Here is a 23,178-nt window from a genome sequence, read left to right as displayed (position 1 = left end):
ATTAATTTAAGCTATAAGAACAGTTAGCAAAAAGCCTGCCATGGCCATACAGTTTGTAAGCAATATAAGTCTCTGTGTTTACTTGGTCGGGTCTGAGCGGCTGTGGGACTGGCAGGTGACAGAGATTTGTCCTGACTGTGAGCAAGGCAGGAAAACTCTAGCTACAGTATCTCCTGATCCAGAAGCCTCCTAACACACCCCACAGTGTATACATGACCTACCCATAGTGAGCACCAGCTTGACCTCATCACAGTTATGACTGGACTCACCGCAAAGGGCTCTCAGGAGAGCCTATCCAGGGGTCCATCTGGATGCCACTCCCGCCCACCACGGTATGTCCAGGAAGTACCTGCCTGCCACCAAAGCCACCCACCGTCACAGACCAGGACCTTTCTCTTCCCTCCCACCATGCCCTGGGATAAATGCAATAAATAGTCTTAGTTTGTAAACAAACCCACTGGAGTAAAAGATGCCAAGGTCTTTCCTAACATAATCCAAAGGCTGAAACAAACAGCCTCCATGTGTTCTTGGATGGAAGGAGCAGTATGTGCTGACAGGCAACACCAGTGTTTGTGGGGTGCTATAGTTACCTGGAGACAGGAAGGAAAGACAGAAGCCACCAGCCGTGACACTGAGTTCCTGAGAAGTGACTTGACTTCCTCCACTCATAGCTCTCAACTGCCTCACCAAGGAAAGGCTACCACCACCCAGAGTACAAGAGCCATGGCCTTCCCCAGGCCCAGGCAAAAAAAAAAAAAAAGCCTTGGAGTAGCCCTTCTCATTCTGAAACTGCATGAGAAGCATCTACGTCCTGTGCAGACACTCTGCTTGCTTCTGTAGACTGCCTGCACTTCTTCAGCTGTGGGAACCTCCCTGTAGCATTCCGATGGCATCCGATGAATAAGTGCCTCTAGCGTGGTGCCTTATGAACACATGGCACCTTGAGTGGTGAAGATAAGCCTGAAGATTTATCTGCATATGGAGGTAACAGCCCTTCCAATGGTCGCATGTTCCATGCACTTAGGTACCAATGTGGAGTTGCTTTGACACAGACAGATGCTATCTCCACTTGGCAACGCAGAAGCATGCAGTTGTCACAATGGAGAGTGTCATTTATACTCCCAGCCCCAGAAAAGAGTGAGTAGCCAGAGGACACTCTGAGATACCTGGAGTCTCTGGGTGGGGTTCTGGGGATGGCCATTTTTGTTTGAGAGTTAGGAAAGACCTTGAACTTGCTTGCTGCGTGCTGTGATTTTTCTAAAGCATTTCCATCACCAGGGAGCTGTCCTGGGAAATCTTTGGGGGCAGGGGATGTCCCAGGAAACAAACCTACTGCTTATGCCCCTGGCTCTCATCTTGGCCTTCTCCAATGTCCTAGCCTGAAGGCTCTATGAGTGTTGCCATATTCAGCCCCTGCTTGGGAATCCTCTGCATTGTTCTTAAGGAGATCTCTGTTACTCAGGGCCCTGCCTCCACTTCTATCTCATCCTGAAGACATTTCTCCCTTTTTCCTTTTCTTCCACAGATCATTTTTTTTTTTGGAACAAGGAGCCCCGTAGGAATGGGTGTGGTCAGGAGGCAGTTTCTCCTCTTTGAGGTTAAGTCCCACCAAAGGAGGTTCATGGCTGCTTGAGTTACCCATTAATCATATGTCACAGACATCACAAGCATTACGCCTAACTGTAAAACTATGTATAATAAACCAGTTTTCACTGCCTTTCCCAAGTGCCTAAGATGCCCAATCCATTACAGATGCAGTGTGTAGCTAGTAGGTGAGTCCCAAATCCATGTAGCACCATGAAATTCAAGTCTACTGGGACCTGTCCATGGAAACCATTTCACAAGTCAACAGATCCAGGGTAAATTCTGGGCTCCACTCCTGTGTTTCAGGTGAGTGGAGAGTCAGCCTTAGTAATTGGCAACTCAGAGCATCTTAGGGAAATCCACACCAACTAGAGACTAATTCCTCACTTCAGAAGCAGACACACGAGATGGCTGGAGAGTTTTCTCTCAGTAATCTAATTCAACGAGAAGCTGAGGGGACAGCATGGTGCTTAGAAGACAATTTCCACATGAAGTTGCCCCTTCCTTGTTCCAATGTTCTCTGCTGGTGCTCACACTGTGATGTGCTGAGAGGTAGCAGATAAGCCCGGAAGGTTTCCTGAAATAGCACATCCAGTGGATTGAGACCGTGAAGACTCAGCCCACCCTGCTGTACCTGTGTGCTGTGCTTCCCTCTGGCTCTGCCTGTTTCTGGTCTGGGCAACACCAGTGAACAGACCCAGCTCCACTCCCTGCAAGGCAATGGCTGGTGACTTTGCGGTGCCAGTAACAAGTCAACATTTCCTTCTATCCCAGGAGGGAACCACTAGTGAAGGGAGGACTAGGTGCAACCCAGGATTAAAAAAAAGCTGGCCCCAGACCTTGAACTGGGCCAGATATGTGGTCCTTCCCATTTCACCCAGATGTCAGCAGGCTGGTGTCCTCTGCGGGATGATTGACAGGGCCTCGTATCTGTGCCACAGCTTCAGTTCCTTCCACAAGTGTCAGGGACGATGGTAACCCTTTCCCTCCCATCATACTCTAACAGTATATGCCAGAGACTTTCTGGGAGTTAAAACAAAAGCTGAGGAAGTTGGCCTCCTGAGTCATATGCAGGCAGAGCCATAGTAACCTAACTAGTGGGTTGCCCACACTGTGTCCATGAGGACAGGGCAGGAAAAACTGAAGCTTAATGACAGACGACATGATGCCATGCCTCTTGGGCCCCTTCCTCAACCCTCCTCCCCTGACATTCCCCGAGACATCCAACGGAGTTCTCTTGACAGCTGTGGTTCTCAACCTTCCTCATGCTGCAACCCTTTAAGACAGTTCGTCATGTTGTGGGGACCCCCATCCATAAATTGTTTTTGTTGCTGCCTCACAACTGTAATTTTGCTACCGTAATGAATCTTAATGTAAATATCTGTGTTTTCTGATGTTCTTAGGTGACCCCTTGAGCCAAGGGGTCGAGACCCACAGATTGAGAACAACCGCTTTACAGATCCGCTGTGAACTTAACTGCAGGATTGAGGCAGCCTTCCTTCAGCAAGCAGCTCAGGGAGGGTAACTTCTCCTGTGCTAAAAATAAAATGAGTTCTCAGCCTTGCAATTTTTTAAAATTGTGTTTCTTCCCAAGTGGAACACTAGGGTTTTATCATTTAAACTGTTACCACAGTATCAAAACAAAAAGACATGTCCTATGTCTACAGCAGAAGATCCATGCGAGGGAGATTGGCTGGGCTGGGCACTAAGTCGAGCTCATTTCCCCTTTGTTTCCCAGAAGCTAAGATGTGACTCACAAGTTCCACTTTCAGAAAGTCCAAGCCTGGGAGAACCTGTCACACCATCCGGGCAGGCATGGACAATACCGTTATGTTATGGTATGTATGCATTTAAGCCATGGTAGAAAGTAAGGAGGCATAGACGTTGTCTTGTCAACATTCTTCGCTGTGTGGTCACCATCATTCTCTCCCTGGTAGTTCCTTTAGGATGAGAGGTACCCATGCAGCATCATGTGTTTCTTAATCCACGTGCCCCTTCCGTGAACAGAGCTAAAGGGCTGTGTGGACTCACACATCATGGTTCTGTGTGGCTGTCTGGAGACCTAGGGTAGCCAGGACAGGAAGGGACTTCCGTAATGGAGCTCCCATAGCAATTGTTAGGTGGAAGCTTCCTGTAAATCAACTGCACCCGAGAGGGAGGCTCTCTATGACTCGGGAGGTTCAGGTTGGAGGCTCCTTAAGACACAGAAAGTGAACTGTTCAGAAAGTCCATGAACCTACCTGATGCACAAGGCCATTCCCTCCCCCAAGGTTCTGTCAACTGTAAAGACTGCTGAGGAGACTCACACCAGTTCAGCTGCCTGGAGAGACTTCTAGGCCTGTCCAGCTATCTGCACCGAGTCATCACCCGGGCTGAGGCGGGCCTTTGGTGAGGCAGCTGTCTTGAAGCTGCCCCTGCTCCTGTCAGCAACCTTCACCCCTACTCTTGCAAATAATCCCAGTAAACCAATTTGCTCACCCAGTTGTGTTTTAGTGATAGAATTAGTCTATTCTTTTGCTAATTCCCTTTCTGGGGTGAATACAAGTTTACTGACATCTCCCCAGATGTAGTGTCACACAAGTCACGCTTGGAAGTTGGTCTGGTTACTGAGCCCTGGGATGAGGGGACCTCCCCAAAGAAAAGTTATTCTCTTCCTAAAAACAATCCTTTATTTAGCATCTGTGTTTGGATTTGCTACGTGCCAGAGTAGATGCTCCCCAAAGATGAATTCTGCTCCTGTCCCTGAAACCTAGGATGTGACTTTTTTTCCAGAAATTGAAATCTGTGCCTGGTGGCTTTGTAAGGGGGACACAGGAACACAGCCACATAGGGAGCATGCTGTGTGGCAGAGGGGCAGAGAGAGCCGAGGAGGCCTGGGGCTCTAGGCTTCTCCACAGGTCCAAGGCACCTTGCCTCCATTACTTGGCTCCAGAAACAAGCCATGTGAGGTAGGGCTGCCCTGGCTTGTCTGTGTCGTTGCTGGAGGGTGGGATGGGGGTCCACTTTCCTTCGGGCACCAGCTACCCAGCCTGGCACATCCTGCTTCTCCATCACTCCCAGTTCCTAAAGCAACAGGCATATGACCTGGAGAGGAGGAGCTATCTTTAGCATCCGAGGCTTCAGCTGGATGAGCAGGAGCCATAGGCAATGATGGTGCCTGCACAGCATGTGCCCGGAAATCTGCGGCGTGTGCCATTTCCCCACTCTGTGAAGGATCCTCCTTGCTTTGGGAGGAAGGGCTTGGATGTCCTCCACTTTCACCCTTCCAGTGTCCCCCATGAAAGAGTAGAGCTGCTTACTCAGAAGCCCGACCAACAGGCAGAGGGTGGCCTTGTCATGTGCCCCCTCCACCCCATCCTACCTCCCACGTAAGTGCCAGTGTGGCCTCCCTCTGTCTAATTGGGCTCAGTCAGGAGCAGGGTCCTATCTCATTCCCCGTTTCCTGGATAAGGCAGCTGATGACTCAGCACCCGCCCCTGTGTGGGGACATGTGTAGTTCTGAAGACACAGCCGCCTCCTTTCAGCCACTAGGGTTAGATGGAGTGCCAGAAGGGCGGCAGGGTCAGGATGAGACGGCCAGGGGACAGGGCCGAGAGCCAAGCATGTTGTCTGGGCAGCGAGACTGTCCACATCCCCATCCATCTTCATTCCTGCAACTGGGCTCTGGATTTGCAAAGGAAGTGTTGCTAAGACACACGGGCAAATCAAGGCAAATTTGAGGCCTGGTCACTCCGGCAGTGGGCCCATTGTTCTTGGTGCCCTAACTGGTGATCTGAGAGCCATAAAACCGCGGGCAGTTGAAAGGCCCGGGAAATTGAAAGGGGGATAGCTTCTGTGAGCCGCTGTAACTTTCACCCTCCCGTGAACCGCAGTTTATGGAAAGACTCGATGACAGCCTCTTGTTCAACCTCCAGAGGAGGAGAGCCAAAGGGAAGGCGGAATCGAGGCTGAAGGGAGTTAATGAGCCTTTGCACATTGTCCTGTTTCCTTTGTTGCTTAAAAAAAAATCTGGATGACAAGAAGAAGTGAGCAGAGGGTGTGCAGCAGCGTTGGTATCAGGCCGTAAATCCTACAAAACATTAACTTCATTACATGGTAATTACTGCCCGCAATGCCGGCCTTTCCGTCTCCCCATCCCTCACCCTCCAGCAGGAGTCAGCACTTCTGCAGCTGGCCTGGGTGACACCCTGGAGGAGACCTCGGTTAATAAGAGATTAGTGGGCTAAAGCTTCCTCTGCAGGGGTGAGGAGTGGGGAGACACACCTGGCCCGTGACATCACCCCTGTGAATGCATACAGGAAAAACAGGAGGATAGTACCCGTGTGTGCGTTTTTCAGTTCCAGCTACAGCCGTGCATGGGGGTGGCGTTGTTCAACTTCCAGACTTGAAGAATTGTGATTCCTTCGTACCTGGATTCTGTAAGAAAAGTTTCCAGAAGCCACATTGGGGCTTTGCTCTGTTCCTGTGATAGGAGTTGTTTAAAGTTGTCATGCTGAAGAAAAATCAACAAGTACTCCCTCTGCAGGGAGCCCCTGGCCTGCTTTGGCTCTCCTGGCCAGCTTGAGAGTGGGAAAGGCAATGCCCATGAATGTGCACAGGGGCTTTCACGGGAAGAGCTGTGCTCTGTGCAGAGGGAAGGGTGTTGAGGGTGGGGAAAGCTTGCTATGGCAAAGGGGGGCTCCTGGGGACAGGATAGATGTGTCTGAGCTGGGGTTTAACCCCTAAAGCAAATTAGTTTTCAACTATGAACCCACAACAGGGCATGTTTTCAGATACTCAGAGGCTGGGCCTTTTTAGACAGTATAAGCTCTACTGTAAGTCAGAACCACACGCACGTCTGTAGTGACAGGAAATATGGCCTCCTTTCTTCTCCAAACAAACATGATCTGGCCCCTTTCCTATCAGCTAAACACTCCTTTTGCCAGAGTTCTGAGAGGAAAACAGAGTGATGTGGTCTAACCTGGGAATGTGGGTGCTTGGATCATCCCTTCCGTGATGCCCTCCTTGCCTTCTTCTGTTAGCACACGGGAATAACCAACCAACAGCGTAGATCTCAAACGTTTGAAAGGCTGTGTTGGCCTCAGTCTGTGTGCAGTGGGGCTGGGCCTGGACTCCTGGATGCTTGAAGATCGAATCCACAGAGAAGCTAGGGGATTTTCTGAGAGAGCAGGCTGTGTTCTATGTCCTCAGGTCAAGATGGCCGGGGAGGAGGCTTGCAGTGGACTTCGGAGGAGCCTAGGCCACCAAGGACACGGGGAACCTCTGCCTCCCACTTGGTGCCAACTCCACAGCTCCTGAGAGCCCTGCTGTGCTGGTGCCCTCACACACACGGGCAGGCAGTGAAGTGCTGGAGATGGCCACGCTTCCCAAGTGCCCTTGCGGTCTGGACAGGAAGAGCAGGCAGCCCTTCTTGGACAATGTGAAGGAGGGATGACAGTGACCACTTGGAGAAGACAAGGGTCCAAGGTGAGAACTGTCACACACACACACTGGGCACGCTGCCCTGATCTTGTGCACGCTTCCAATGCAAAGGTCTGTTCTCTCACTAATCTGATAGGTGCCTACTCTGCACCCCAGAGAGCATATCGCCTGATCCAGTGCAGCGAGAATAGATCAGAGAAGAACAAAATGTTTCCTGTTATAGAGAGGAAAGATAAGCCAAGCAGGACAGATGTTTAATTTGCTTACTTTCTTAATCTTCATTTTTATTTTTAACTTAAGCTTTAAAGAGAAATTTTCAAATTTGTTCAGATCAGAAACTGTAAAATTTCCTTTGTGCTTTTCCATTCCAGTCCTGGGTGACAAGCCTTGTTCTTTCCACAGGTTCCTGAGTTTTTGCTAACTGTTTAGAAAATGAATGAACACATTAATGAATGACTTAGCTTTATCGTGTGAGAAAAAAGTGCATTTATGAAAATGAGCAAACCAATTAGTCTCAACACACTGTGGCTGTGTCCCCATTACGAAGACTGGATTGCAATAAAACCATCTGCGGTCCATCCAATTGCCTATTTTAACCACTGATTGGTTTGCCTTAAATCCACTGATTGCTTTTCAAATGGCTGTGTTTTTTATTCCACCAGAATTCGTTTTAACTTTATATGGATCGACAGCTCATTTACTTCTCCAGGCAGGCCTGGCATCAAATTTTCAATCTTGCTTGACTGCATGAGACCCATCCAGGACAGGAATCCACCTTGATGGCCACAGTTCTGCATGGGACAGGACCATGTACATCTGTTCCACAGCCTGGCAGGTGTCCTTGCTTCCTTTAGACATGGAAGACCAAGAAATAACCAAGCAACCTTGTGATTCCCTGAGCTTTGAAACACTGGAGGCAGTCTTCTGATTTATTGCCAGGGTTTCCTGACACTGGAATGTTTAGAAAAGGGTCATTGAGAAGGACAGCAATGCCCTATCATTTCTGAATCTGAGACACTGTTCTCACTGGGATTCTTGTTCAAAATGGCTTATAAAAATATGGATGAAGAGGAACTTGGGCAGGAGAATGTTCCATTAGTATCAGTTGGTCTAGACCTTGGGCTTCTGAAGTATGCAGTGGCTGACCTGGAGGATTCTCCACCCAAAACTGGACACAGGGATCAATTTGCAGTTGTCTATACACATCTCAGTTGGACATGTACTGTCTCTCACCCCAGCATCTGGGGTCTCTGAGATCAGATATGATTTAGTCATTAAGAGACACATCAAGGAAAGAGATATCAACTTTCAACTCTCTCTGGCAGATCTCTGACTCTGTTCCTCCACCATATCCTGTCCTCTGAACTTTCCCAATAAGAAAGCAGTGAATTGACAAATCAGTAGTAAAATGCTGATGCCTTAAACATTTGCATTCAAACTTACTACAAAGTGCACAGACTGAATAAACCCAGTCTCGTCCAGCACTGTACACTCAACTCACTACAAACTGGTTGGGCTGACCACCCAGAGCCTCACCAGAGATGACCTGCTTTCCTAAACTGAGCTACCATTGACCACGTGACCACCTGATGGATGAATGTTGTGCACATGCTGAAATAGTCTTTCTGAATGTCCAACAGGACTTGCCGTCCAAAGCATTATTTTCCTGTTGCACTAAGTTATAACACATAATGGCAAACTTATATTTCATAATTTTAAGCATAGTCACAGTTCATAATTCATTACCTTGTACCTACATATGATAAGATGCAATATGCACATAGATCAGAAAACAGCAGTTCAAATCATGAAAAATATATGCATCCATTTAGCAAATTTGCTTAACATTTATTAGGCACTTTTACTGAGGATATGCAAGCTCACCCATACATTTGTGGAGGTCAGTTTCTCCATATAAGCAAACTTAGCATGCAGAGTGATCCTAAGGTTTCAGGGAAAGTACAGTGTTCTGTGCTCCTTCAGTTTTGTGGGTATTCAGTGTTCAGAATGCAGAAGAAAATGCCATCAGTCTGTGTCTGAGAGGCTGGAGTTCCATTCAGTCCTGATGAGAATGTATGTGTGTACATGTGTATGGGGGGTGCTAGAGGGTTCTATGTGTGCATTGCATATGTCTGTGCATGTGGAGGTGTACTTGTGCATGCACACATGCGTGTGTACAGGGGTGCTGTATGTAAGTGTGTACATGTCGGGGTGCTTGTGATCTCACATGCATGTATGTGAGATCAGAAAAGCACAAGCAGGCAAGAAAACAAGGGGAGATGCCCAGCAGAGGCACAGACACTGGGCCTCCCGCAGAAGTCACTGAGAGTGACACTGTTTGCCTCTAACCAAAGGTCCTGCGTGCAAAAAGCCTGCAGTGTCAACTCCCAGATCTAACATGTGAATGAATAACAAGATCAACCGCCTAGTCCCACTCCCACCAGCCCCTGATCACAGTGGGGCTGACTGCTTCCTAACCTGTACGTCTCCACAGGACCTGCACTGGCCAGAACCTGGTAAACAGTCACTGGACGAATGAACAACATGCAGGAGACCTCATACCCTGAGCCAGCCCCTCCCCTGTAGATGTCAGTCCTGGAGATGAGAGACTGTGGACCCTGGTTCCCTGTCATTGGACTGGAACCAGAACCAGCCAGGAACTGGAAACTCTTCCAAATAGCTATGAGCAAGTTCTTCTTTGGAAATGAACCTTGTTCCCCAACTCAGAAATTTCTTCCAACTTCTCCTTCCTTCGAATCTCAAAAATGGGAGTTGAAGAGATACCTGGCTTCCTGCCACCAACCTTGGTGGCACAGTCTGTTCCCTCATGCATTTTAGGAGTGCCACTGTGTTCTAAAGGTGCCTATGACACCCCTGACCACCCTTTGACCCTTGAATGGCTTCTACACTGTGTGCATAATCCTGTCTCCCTCTGTAAGTCCCTGCAGAACAGTGGTGTGGCCAGGGCAGGGTGTGCTGTCATTGCCAAGTTAGATTCATTAATTAAACCACTCTGCAGAATCTCCCCAAGTCCTGTCTCTGACCAATCAACTAAATGTCTCCATCAAATTCTTACAGGAATGTAGACATACATTCTCAAAAGACACAGAAATGCCCCCAATGAAGTTCTCTGTAATAACCCTGGGTAGCCAACCATCAGGCAACACAGTGATGCATGATACAAGATCATAGTGGAATACTACACAGCAATGAAAACAATGAGCAGTCTATGTCTATAAACAACATTGCAGAAGCCCAGCGTCACACTAGTTACAATCAAAAGCAGGCAGTCCTGATCTTGATTCAGCATATTGATTGAGTTTGGGCTGGAGGGGGGCCTCATGGCCACAGGTGACCCAGGAGGGGGCCCAGGAAGGCAGTTGAGTGTCTGTCATGGTCTTCATCACTCTATTAAATCTTTTTAGATGTGTACAGTTCCATATACTCCAGGTGCGGGTTGAGTCTGTGTGTGAATTGTGTGTATCTCCTACAGGAAGGGAGCCTATGTGCTTATACTGCCCACAGGAAGTGAAGATGAGTTTTTATACCACACACAGGAAGGGAGGCAAAAGGCAGAGCCCAAACTCACTCAGGCCCCCCTCACACACACCCATTTGTGGACACTTCTGTTCCACTGCCAAAAAATCCTCATCGATGCTCAAGCCTTTGGATATCCACAGTGTGACCTCTGGACATCCGTGTGAGTAAAGACCTGGGAAAAGAGCAGCTGGTATGGTGGCCTCCAGGACGTTCTCTTAATCCAGCACCCCTACTCAGGCTGATCCAAACAGACATATGGGGTTTGAAGTGCAGAATTCATTGCCCTTTAAACACAAGGGCCCACAGTGGCTTAACTGATGGATTTTCAAGTTAATTTTCTTAACACGGACGTAAAATGGTGTTGGGCATGTAGCTTTTAACATCTGTTATTAGTGAAATTCAATAAATTTAAAAACGTCTCCACGTTTATTAAATTACCACATCATGCATTTCCAGGAATCACACTTCTTCTGAGCTCTGCATTAAATGAGAGGTGTTAGTTTTGTTTTGTTTTTGGCAAGTGTGAGGGAATTTCTTAGCCTGTTTTCAGTTGCACCAACCAATAAAAACATTTTTCTTCCTAGTACGAAAAGCACTTTTGAGGGCTTCTAACACAATTAGCTGGTGTTAAAACCCTGACTTGGCACACAAAGGCCATCACCTCAGAGCACAGCCCAGGCTGACATAGACACTGCTGGTGCTAAGTCCATTGTCTGTGGCTGACCGTGACGTCACACGTGTGATCAGTGGGGCCTCTGCACACACGTGTATGCAGGCCACACTGCACTTACCTGCTCACCAAGTCATGGCTGCAGAGTCGGTGGTACTTTCCAATGGCACTTCAAGTAGCTGCATCAGAGTCAGACTCGTCTATGTCTTGTAAGGTTTAAATTTTTCATTTTGTCGTAACTCAAGTCTCTACTTCTCATTTAGGAAACTAAGATGGAGTTCTCTGTGTCCATCCATCAAACTGTCCCAAAGGAAAAGGTAAAACACAGGCTCGTTGACCAAAGCTTGGCTTTTATATGATCTTGACATTTAGATGAGTGAGCAGTGTAGAACACTCACAGATGAGGGCCCTGGTTGTGACTGTTCACACTCAGGTTTTCCCAAACTTTGTCTTCCTGGACCATGTAATCAGAAAACACCACCAATCTCATTTCCCTGACATCCAGCATGTCTAACAACTGTGGCTACCCTGGCTTTGGTGATGTGGACTTCAGACAAACACTGGTCAGGACTCAAGAAGCAAGTTAGGAAGGGAGAAGCAGCTACTGGGGTGAGGGGTGAGGTTTCTGGAGGGTCAGGTGGAGTCCCGATCTTTCCCTTTATCAAAACACTTTTCAAAACTAAGTTTTCGTATATGCCTACCCCTCCTCTTACTTTTCTCACCAGTCACCCTCCTGTCACTTCCTTCTGTCCAACCCCAGACAATTTTGTGTGTCTAATAATGTCCAGGAACTGCAAACAAGAGAAGGACCGTATTTGTCTCCCTGATGATGGCAAAAAAAACCATTGCAATAATGATCATCGTATTGAGTGAACCAATACAAGACTAACAGCCTGTAGCATGTATGCACTCCATCTGGCCAGCTCCTTAGGAAGGGGACTGTCCTCACCTCTCATTTCCAGCAGGACAGAGGGAGCACCATTCCAAGGAGCATCCTCAGCAGGGACAGAGCCCCCTAGACTGCCAGTCACCTCTGAGTGGGAAGCCCATGGGCAGGGCTGGGAGTCTTCTTTTTGAAGACTCCACAGGTTGTCTTGCACAGGTGAGTGTGTGGGTGCCTAACACAGAGCTGTGATGCTGAGTACACATTCTAGGGGTGAAGTACTTCCTAAGAGGTGGTGACCAACATCAGCTTTCCACTCTGATGACTCTGGGTGACATATGGCAGCATCATCACCACTGCTTCAGTGAGTGTACTCTGGGTGGTCTTCGTACCATGCTGATATCTCACCAAAGGACCCTCTTGAGAAAACACTGGGTGCCATGGGATAGTTTTCAGTAGGAATCTGAATACCTTTAAAGCATCATATGTCTGCCACCTGACTGGATCCAAACTCTGACAAAGGGAAGTCTCACCACCAACACTCTGTTCTGTAGACAGAGAGATGGAGTAGCAGAATTGGTACTCAGTCCAAGTTTCCATGTGCTGCAATGCAGTGCAGAACTCAAGATGCCTTCTTAGCTTGGATACTCTGCTGCTCCCAGAGGAAGAGGTTGGCAGTGCAGCAGAGGCATAGGGTGGAGCCTACCCAAGGTCCCAGGAACTTAGAAAGCAGATTCACATTAGTAGTGCAGGAACTAACAGAAGCAGGTGTGGTGGTAATCTAATTGTATTGAAATATTATTTTGATTTGTACTGAAATATTAATTTGATTGTATGTTAATAAATAAAGTTGTCTGGGGGTCAGAGCTATTAGAGCCATAGCAAGAGTGTGGCGGTGGTGGCACACGCCTTTAATCCCATAGATATCTGTGTGTTCAGGGTCAGAGCTATTAGAGCCATAGCAAGAGTGTGGCGGTGGTGGCACACGCCTTTAATCCCATAGATATCTGTGTGCTCAGGGTCAGAGCTATTAGAGCCATAGCAAGAGTGTGGCGATGGTGGCATACGCCTTTAATCCCATAAGATCTCTGTGTGTTCAGGGATACAGTCAGCATTGGAGACATATGCCTTTAAGACCTAGGGGGCTGTACATTCAGACAGTGACGAGGCAGTCATGTGTTTGGGTTTACAACCAATGAGAAGGCAGAACAACATACTTTAAAAAACGAACCGACAGGAGGTAGGTCTCTCTTTTCGCGAAGCTGGGACAGCAGGAGGAAGGGTGAGATTTTAGCTCTGAGCTCTGACCTCTTGGCTTTCTCTTTTACATTGTTTCTGTGTTTCTTATTTAATAAGACGGTTGATTACATCTACATCTGGCGCCCAACGTGACAAGAATCCATTAAAAACTGCTTGGCTTGGCGGCAGGTCCGCTTTCCCGCAAGGGCGGCAGGCAGCCCGCGGTAGCGGCGGCACACGGCGGCCGGCGACGATCGGCTTCTTAGTCCGAGCTGCTGGCGTCCTAGTCCGGGTAGCAACTTCTAGCCCGGGCCTAGGTCTGTGAGCAGCTTGCCTAAAGCCGGTGCTACAAACAACTCAGACCTGCCCGTAAAGCCAACGCACGTGGTCGGAGCTTAAGGAAGCCAGACCCAAGCCTTGACTCGGCACAAGAGGGAACACGTGGCTGCATTTAAGCTTTAGCCGGCTACGCTTTCTTGTGCGTTCTCTCTTTCCTCTCTCTCTCTCTCTCTCTCTCTCTCTCTCTCTCTCTCTCTCTCTCTCTCTCTGGATTTACACCTGGGACACTAGGTGGCTGCTTTGAAAATCCCCTCGGATTTCTACTGTTCTACGCAGATTTGGTAAGTCATAATATATCAGATATTTTAAAGGAAACTATCTAAAAGAGAATTTTTTTCCACATTAAAAAACAAATGGGTTTTATGTGTACATTGGAAGAAAATTGGTTTTTGTTCGAAATTTTAGGCAGTCTGGCAATGGAACAACTATATAATATTAGTATTGGTGGAATTATGCACCTCATCACTATAATAATCCACATTTTAATATTTAAAAAGATAGTCAATTTAAGTGCCAGGATAACAGCGTTAGAAGAACTTGTTAAACCTGTAAAAATTCAGACAGAAGAAATTAACAGTGAAGTTGTTTCAAGTCGGGATCATAAGGTTGCAGAAAGAAAGCCTGTTTTCACACAGTCACCCTTAATTTATCCTGTAACAGTACAGCAGATGCCTGATCAAATGGCTACACAAAATACTTGGGCTCCAATTGAAATGTTGGATTTAAAAAGGTTTAAGGAGGCAATAGTATCTTATGGCATGCATTCCCCATATGTAAAGCAAATGTTAAACACTTGGTCAACATATAATAGGATAGTACCACAGGACTGGCGGGACCTCGCACAAGGTGTTCTGGAACCCAGCCAGAGACTTCAATTTCTGACTTGGTTTAAGGAGGAGGCTAAAAACATAGAAAAACAATGGAGGGATAAAGGAGTACAAGTTTGCCAGGATCAGCTTATGGGCGAAGGCCAATATGCTTCAGCACAAGCACAATGTTTATATGATGTCCAAACCCTAATTTTATGTCGAACGGCAGCCTTGAATGCATGGGACAAAGTTGAGGAACCAGGAAAAAAATCTGAGTCATTTACAAAGGTGAAGCAAGGCCCAAAAGAGTCTTTTACAGATTTTTTACAAAGACTGGCTTCAGCAGTAAAGAGAACGGTCTCGGATTCAGAAGCTGGTAAGGCAATAATTGAATCTTTGGCCTTTGAGAATGCGAATGCAGCATGCAAAAGAATAATCAGGCCATTAAGGGCAAGATCTGCACCTATGGAAGATTGGATTAGAGAAACAATTAATGTTGAAGCTGATGAGCATGATGATACATGGGTAGGAGAAGTAATTTCAAAAGGTTTGAGGAGTGTTAGATGTTTTGGATGTGGAAAGCAAGGACATTTGAAAAGGGACTGTAGACAGGTCATTTCCAGAAACAATGTTTCTTCAAGGAACAATGGCAACAGAATGCCCCTTCCTTCTGGAGTATGCAGAAGGTGTGGTAAGGGAAAACACTGGACCAACGAATGTAGATCAACAAAGGACAGACAGGGTAATCCTTTGCCTCAGTCTTCGGGAAACTCCCAGAGGGGCCTCAGGCAGGCCCCCAGTGCAAATCCAGTTCAAACCTTTCCGGCAGCCATAGAGGAAATGCCTGCTCTGGAGAGCGATTAAATAACCAAATGCCTATTGGAATAAATCATGCTGGTCGGAATGATGAAACAGAGAGAATAGAAAATTCAGGAGAAAACATAAAGAAAATTTTTTGGCAAACTTCTATTAATGAACAAAGACCAAAATTAACGATAAAAATAAATGGTGTTTTGTTGTCTGGTCTGGTAGACACAGGTGCGGACGTTACCATAATTGCACCAGAATTTTGGCATCCAACTTGGCCTCTTCAGGAGGTAAACGTTCAACTGTTAGGAATTGGGACATTATCTCAGGTGAAACAGAGTGCAAGATGGCTCGAATGTATAGGTCCAGAAGGACAGAGAGGAAAATTAAAACCATATGTGGCTAACATAACTATGAACCTGTGGGGTCGAGACTTGTTGCAACAATGGAATACTCAGATTAATATCCCTCCAATCTCAGAAACAAATCATAAACTAGCACATGTTACTGAGAGAAATATTAGAAGATATTGTTCTAAGGAGTGGTCACCAGCCATCCATATTATACAAGAACAGGGCACAATAACTGACGATCTTCCAAAGACACCAACAGCTCTACCTTTAAAATGGTTAACAGACAAGCCTGTATGGGTCCAGCAATGGCCTTTAACAACAGAGAAACTCCAGGCTTTAGAAGAGCTGGTAGAAGAACAGTTAAATGCTCAGCATATTGAAGAATCAACCAGCCCTTGGAATTCTCCTGTATTTGTTATTAAAAAGAAATCTGGTAAATGGAGAATGGTAACAGACCTTAGGGCAATTAACAAAGTAATTCAGCCAATGGGTTCTCTACAATCTGGGATGCCTTTGCCTACTCTGTTACCAAAAGGATGGCCTCTCATAGTTATTGATTTAAAAGACTGTTTCTTTTCAATACCCTTACAAGAAAAAGACAAAGAAAGATTTGCTTTTACAGTGCCTACTTATAATAATTCTCAACCGGTTAAAAGATTTCAATGGAGGGTCCTCCCACAGGGAATGTTGAATAGCCCAACTCTGTGCCAATATTTTGTACAGCAACCATTGGAAGTGATACGTAAAAAATTTCCTAAATCTATAATTTATCATTATATGGATGATATTTTACTAGCTGACTCAAATGCAGATACTTTAGAAATAATATTTGAAGAAGTAAAGAAAATTTTGCCTTGCTGGGGATTACAAATTGCTCCTGAAAAGATACAAAGAGGAGATTCTATTAATTATTTAGGATATAAAATAGAACTACAAAAAATTAGACCCCAAAAGGTGCAAATTCGGAGAGATAGACTACAGACTCTTAATGACTTTCAAAGATTATTTGGAGATATTTCTCATCTACGAACTATTGTTGGGGTAAAAAATGATGAACTGACTAATTTGTTCAAAACCTTAGAAGGTGACAAGGACTTAAATAGTCCAAGAGAATTATCACCTGAAGCTGAGAAAGAATTAGCCTTGGTAGAAAAGAAAGTGCATGAAGGACACGTGAATCGTATTGATCCAAAGCTGGATTGCATTTTGGTTATTTTACCTTCTAGGCGTTCTCCTACTGGAATATTAATGCAGAGGGAAGATATTATATTGGAATGGATATTTTTACCAAATAAACCAAATAAAAAATTAAAAACTTATGTGGAAAAAATCTCTGACTTGATTTACAAAGGAAAACTGAGACTTCGTCAATTAGCAGGCATAGACCCAGCAGAAATTGTCGTACCATTAACTAAGGAGGACATTGAAAAATTATGGACAGAAAGTGAACCTTGGCAAAGAGCTTGCAGTAATTTTTTGGGAGAAATTAACAGCAAATATCCCAAAAGCAATAGAATTGATCTTATAAAGAGAGCTGAATGGATCTTGCCTCGAATTGTACGGCAAAAACCCATATCTGGAGTTCGTACATTTTATACAGATGCCAACAAAGAAGGAAAGGCAGGTTACAAATCAGAAAATTTAAGTAAAGTGGTTCAAAGTCCGTATAATTCAGTGCAAAAATCAGAATTGTATGCTATTCTGTTGGTATTAATGGATTTTTCAGAACCTCTCAACATAGTAACTGACTCTCAGTATGCTGAAAGAGTGGTGTTACATATTGAGACTGCAGAATTTATCCCTGATGCTTCAGAATTAACTTCACTATTTATTCAATTACAAGATACAATCAGGAAAAGGAATCATCCTTTATATATAACTCACATTCGATCCCATACTGGTCTGCCAGGCCCTCTAGCACAAGGCAATGAAGAGATTGATAAATTATTGATAGGAAATGTGCTGGAGGCCTCAGAATTTCATAAAAAACATCACGTTAATAGTAAAGGTTTAAAAAAGGATTTTTCCATAACCTGCAACAAGCCAAAGAAATAATAAAGAAATGTCCTACTTGTTCCTTCTACAATCAGACGCCATTACCAGCAGGATGTAACCCAAAGGGTACTCAGAGAAATGAAATCTGGCAGATGGACGTGTTTCACTTTGCAGAATTTGGAAAATTGAAATATGTACACCACACTATCGATACTTATTCAGGATTTCAATGGGCAACTGCTTTGAGTTCTGAAAAAGCTGATTCTGTAATCACTCATTTGCTAGAAGTTATGGCCATCATGGGTATACCTGCACAAATCAAAACTGACAATGCTCCATCATATGTCTCTGTTAAAATGAAACAGTTTTTTGCTTATTACAATATAAAGCATATTACAGGCATACCACATAATCCTACAGGTCAAGCAGTTATAGAAAGATCAAACAGAACTCTAAAGGATATGCTAAATAAACAGAAATGGGTAACAAAAACCCCCAGAAATAGACTGCATAATGCTCTTCTAACTTTGAATTTTCTGAATGCCAATGAGAAAGGAACAACAGCTGCAGAGAGACATTGGATAATAGAAAAAACTACAGAATTAAATCAGCCTATATACTTTAAGGATGTGCTGACCTCAGAATGGAAACCAGGGTATGTATTACATTGGGGACGTGGTTTTGCTTTTGTTTCTACAGGAGAAGATAAGCTGTGGGTACCATCAAAATTGATAAAGGTTCGATTTGAACAAGAGAGACCTCTTAATTAGAGGAGGTGATAGTTCATCAACCAGCATGAACATCCAATTTAAACTAACTTGTATCAATAACACATGCCTTTTCATTTAATCAGATAATAACTTGTCAAAAGGAAAAATCCCCAAAATTAGTCTTGGGGAAAGGTTTTTGTTTTTGTCTTTTAGGAGAATGAAGGTTAAGGAATCTGAAGAACACTGGACAAATGAGACAACTGAAGAAAAGGGACAAATCATCTATCCCAAGAAACAGAGTGAAACGGTGTATGGGTATATATTATCTAAAAAAATTTTATGTCTTCCTAAATGTTTGTTTCTGCTTTTCTCTAAAGATTTAACACTATTGGTCTTCTAACAGTCCCAGTTCAATTAAAATTTAAAGCTGACTTTGGAGTTGGAGAATGGCTCTCTCCTTCTTTAAAATCAAGCATGTTGTTAAAAGGAAAATGCAAACTCCCTGTATCATGCCAGAATAAGAGCCATCTTCTGCTATGGTACAGGACAAAAGCAAAATTAATTAAGGGACTATTCTATTACTAATCTCAACTCTTTGATTCTATTCTGATTCTTTAAACTTTTCTCAAAGTATAAATTTTATATCAAAATTTACAAGATTAATATATATATATACATTTTAAACTTTGTTAAGATATGAATGGTCACATAGAGTACTAACTAATTCTAGAAAAAAGGCTAGCTGCATATATATGTTTTTGTGTTCGAGTCTCTTATCAGTTTTCTGCAGGAAATCATGGCCAGGCCTAACATCAACTGAAGTCTCCAGAAAGAAGATGGGGCCCCACAACAACAACAATTCCACGTGGACAATAATAATATCATTAAGCTGACAAACATCATCCATAGATCAGCTTTGAACTACAAGGTGCTCAGAGCAAATTTGAGATGACTAGCTGAGATGATCCAGTCTCAAAGACTACTTGAATAAGGACTTGAGATAAACCCTCAACTTTGGCATTATACACAGACTGGATAGTGAAGGATATAGTCACCTCTCTTAGAATTTGACAATTAACCTAAAATTTTTCTTTCAGGATAAAGAAAACTTCGCCCATACCCAGCAGGAAGCAATTTTAAGAATACGACGCCCACATTCCCAAAGAGGTGGTGTGGGGCGGGTGGTTTTTTGGTCTTTTTAATGGGTTCTGGGTCTGGGATAATTTTCAGTATTTAGGGGGGTTGGTTACAAGTTATTGTCAAGGGTTAGGAAAAAGGCTAAGCAAAGGAGATTAGATTTAAGGTTCTTGTTTAAAAAAAAAAAAGAAAGAAAGAAAGAAAAAAAAAAGAAAGAAAAGAGAAAGACAATTACTAGTTTTAAATACTTTACATTGGATTGAATTGTTTTATATTGTACACAAATTTGAAACTGATATTGTTAGAAAATGCTATATGTATATTTCTAATTGTATTTATTCCATCCATTTAACAATGTAATGCAAATTTCTGATCCTTGAATGTTATTATTATCAACTATTAGGATATAAAGAAATGAAAGCTAGTAGTTAGACATTATCATAGAACTTGTAGTCATATTAGATATGTTTTAAAAATTGAGCAGAGATGTTTTAGACAGGTCATCTTCAAACCCTTCAGAGATCTACAGAATATGGCATTTAAAATGTTTTAATAACTTAGAAAATTTTTCTTTTTTGAGACATGTCGGCTCCTGGCAGTACCAATCTACTTTAGAGAAAATATGGGCATTGAAGAAACTGCATATGGAGTCAACTTTCATTCTGGCAAAAGTTAGCCACTGGACAACAAAGTATCCTCGAATCAACAGGACAAAATGGACAGACAGATCACGAAACAAGGGACTACTGATTCTTGCCAAAACAAGTGTGGTTATGGCTTTATCAAAAGGCATCTTCTGAGGCCAGGACAATATGGCCCCATCCCTGAAGTGGCCTTCGCATCCGGAAAAGGTACGGTGCCCTTTTCTTCGAAGGCAGCTTAACAGGCAGAGGGCCGATGGATTCTGTTGTACAATGGAACAGCAGCTGAAAGCTCATGCCTCTCAAAAGTAGACTGGCATTTAATAGAGGGATGTGGAGAAGAAGGGGATGCTGAGATGAAGCCATATATACACAGCCAAGAAGAATGGACAGCTGAATTAAAAAACTGTCAACAATTTCCAGAATTTAAAATCCTGAATCATGACAGGACACTAGTGGGATTCAGGTGTTTCTGGTACGTGGACTGCTCTCACCCAATGTGAGGTTGAACTGTTGACCTTGTGTACATCCTACTTCACAAATGAGTCTGTCAGATACACTAAGCCTATAGGCTGAAGATGATGCCCCAACACTGCGGAGAAACCTCAGGTGACTGCCCAGGCAGCTGGCTGTTTCTGTCAACTCACAAAATTTTTTGGAAGTTGCTTGCATGCACTTCCTGTTTTTATTTTTGTTAGCTAATATTATTCCCTTCTTGGGTCTCTGAGGGAGTTGAAGATTAGTTAGTTATGGTTGAAGATTAGTTAGTTATAGTTGAACATTAATTAGGATAGAAAGTACATTAGATACATCTTGGAATTATCAAAATAGGATAGATAATGGAATTATTTTCTCTGATTCGTCAAATACCTGTTTAGGTATTTATTACTTGTATATATTGTATATAGTTATTGTACTTTTGTATATAGTTTTTCTTTTGTTAGTCATAACCTTTTGCTTTTTTTCTTTTTATTAAAATAGAAAAGGGGAAATGTGGTGGTAATCTAATTGTATTGAAATATTATTTTGATTTGTACTGAAATATTAATTTGATTGTATGTTAATAAATAAAGTTGTCTGGGGGTCAGAGCTATTAGAGCCATAGCAAGAGTGTGGCGGTGGTGGCACACGCCTTTAATCCCATAGATATCTGTGTGTTCAGGGTCAGAGCTATTAGAGCCATAGCAAGAGTGTGGCGGTGGTGGCACACGCCTTTAATCCCATAGATATCTGTGTGCTCAGGGTCAGAGCTATTAGAGCCATAGCAAGAGTGTGGCGATGGTGGCATACGCCTTTAATCCCATAAGATCTCTGTGTGTTCAGGGATACAGTCAGCATTGGAGACATATGCCTTTAAGACCTAGGGGGCTGTACATTCAGACAGTGACGAGGCAGTCATGTGTTTGGGTTTACAACCAATGAGAAGGCAGAACAACATACTTTAAAAAACGAACCGACAGGAGGTAGGTCTCTCTTTTCGCGAAGCTGGGACAGCAGGAGGAAGGGTGAGATTTTAGCTCTGAGCTCTGACCTCTTGGCTTTCTCTTTTACATTGTTTCTGTGTTTCTTATTTAATAAGACGGTTGATTACATCTACAAGCAGGGGCCCAGGTCAAAGCCTGCTGTAGGGTACAGTGGGTGGATCCTAACCCCTTAACTGAATTCTCTTTAGCGGCCTCTGAGATGTGACCCATATTTTGTTTTCTTTGTCCTTTAAACAGAGCATATGCTAGAGTCAGAGGAAACAATGTTCCTTTATTCTCAGAAATGGGGACTTTCATAATGTAGCATCTCACAATCTTGACTCTGGGCTTCCTGTCAGAGGAATCATTCAGCACAGACATCCAGCCACAGTAAGTAGAGAGGGCTGCATAGATTTACTACAAATTTCTGTCCTTGACAGGAAACCTCATGATATCCAGTGAACAAGTGTGTGTACAGATGATGTCCCCAGAGTAGACAAACTGTGAATATATCTTCAAGGTGTTATGAAAGCTCTGGGTCAGGTTCTGAAGAGACTAATAAGTTCTCTTCTTCTTGAGCCTATAGGCTTCCCTGAAAGTCCTCCTCTTGCCCTTTGATGCCCTGATCCTGGTGAGATCTCATCTTTTCTGCTCAGGGCTCACTGAGTACTCAGCATCCTCCTCTAGCTCACAGGAACTTCACCATGGCTTCCAAGGGGCTGTCTTGCATGGCAAGGATTAACTTAATTTAATGTCTATTTTCCTGGACTATGATAAAGAGAATGAGTATGAGTTATGGAGTGCAATGGTAGTTATAGAGAAGCCAGGGTACAGCTGAGCCTGGCTCCCTCCTTAGGACAAAACTCTTTTCTTAAGGAGTGCCCTAGCGGGATGCTATAATCTGGACATGCTCTTGGCAGAACCCTTTTGAACTCTTGTGCCTTAAGAATCTGGCTTCAAAGATCATGCTCTATCCTCTTTGCCCAGTTATGGTCTGGGATTCGCTTCCACCTGCATCCTGCAACCTCATTCTCTGATGAATAAGTACCATCACCTACCTATTCCTCGATTGCTATGGTTTAGATATAAAGTGGCCACAAAGGCTCATATGTCAGGTGCTTACCCCAGCTGGTGGAGTCCCAGCACTGATAAATAAATGGGCTGTTAGGAAATGGAACCTGGCTTCAGAAAGTAGGCCCCTGTCTGTGACTGTGAAGGGTCTCTCTCTCTCTTGTTCCCCCAAGACCTACTCCCTCCCCACTCTCCACTCCTCCTCTCCCTCTTCTCATCCTCTCTTTTGACTGCCATGGGATGGTAGTTTTCTCTTGGGTAGGTTACATGCTCCCACTATGAGGCTCTGCCTCAACATCGCAAACAAGCAATAGAGCTAAGTACTCCGGATTGTACTCTTTGAAATTGTGAGCCAAAATAAACACTTCCTCCTTTAGTTTTCCACAGTGTTTGTCACAGTGATGGAAAGCTGAATGGCATGCTGGAGCTGGCACCTGTGATCCCCTTGCCAGTGGTGGCACGTGTCCGTGTGTGTGTGTGTGTGTGTGTGTGTGTGTGTGTGTGTGTGTGTGTGTA

Source organism: Peromyscus maniculatus, chromosome 15 (assembly GCF_049852395.1).
Source record: "Peromyscus maniculatus bairdii isolate BWxNUB_F1_BW_parent chromosome 15, HU_Pman_BW_mat_3.1, whole genome shotgun sequence".
Lineage (NCBI taxonomy): Eukaryota > Metazoa > Chordata > Mammalia > Rodentia > Cricetidae > Peromyscus > Peromyscus maniculatus.
Note: the sequence above shows the minus strand (reverse complement) of the source record.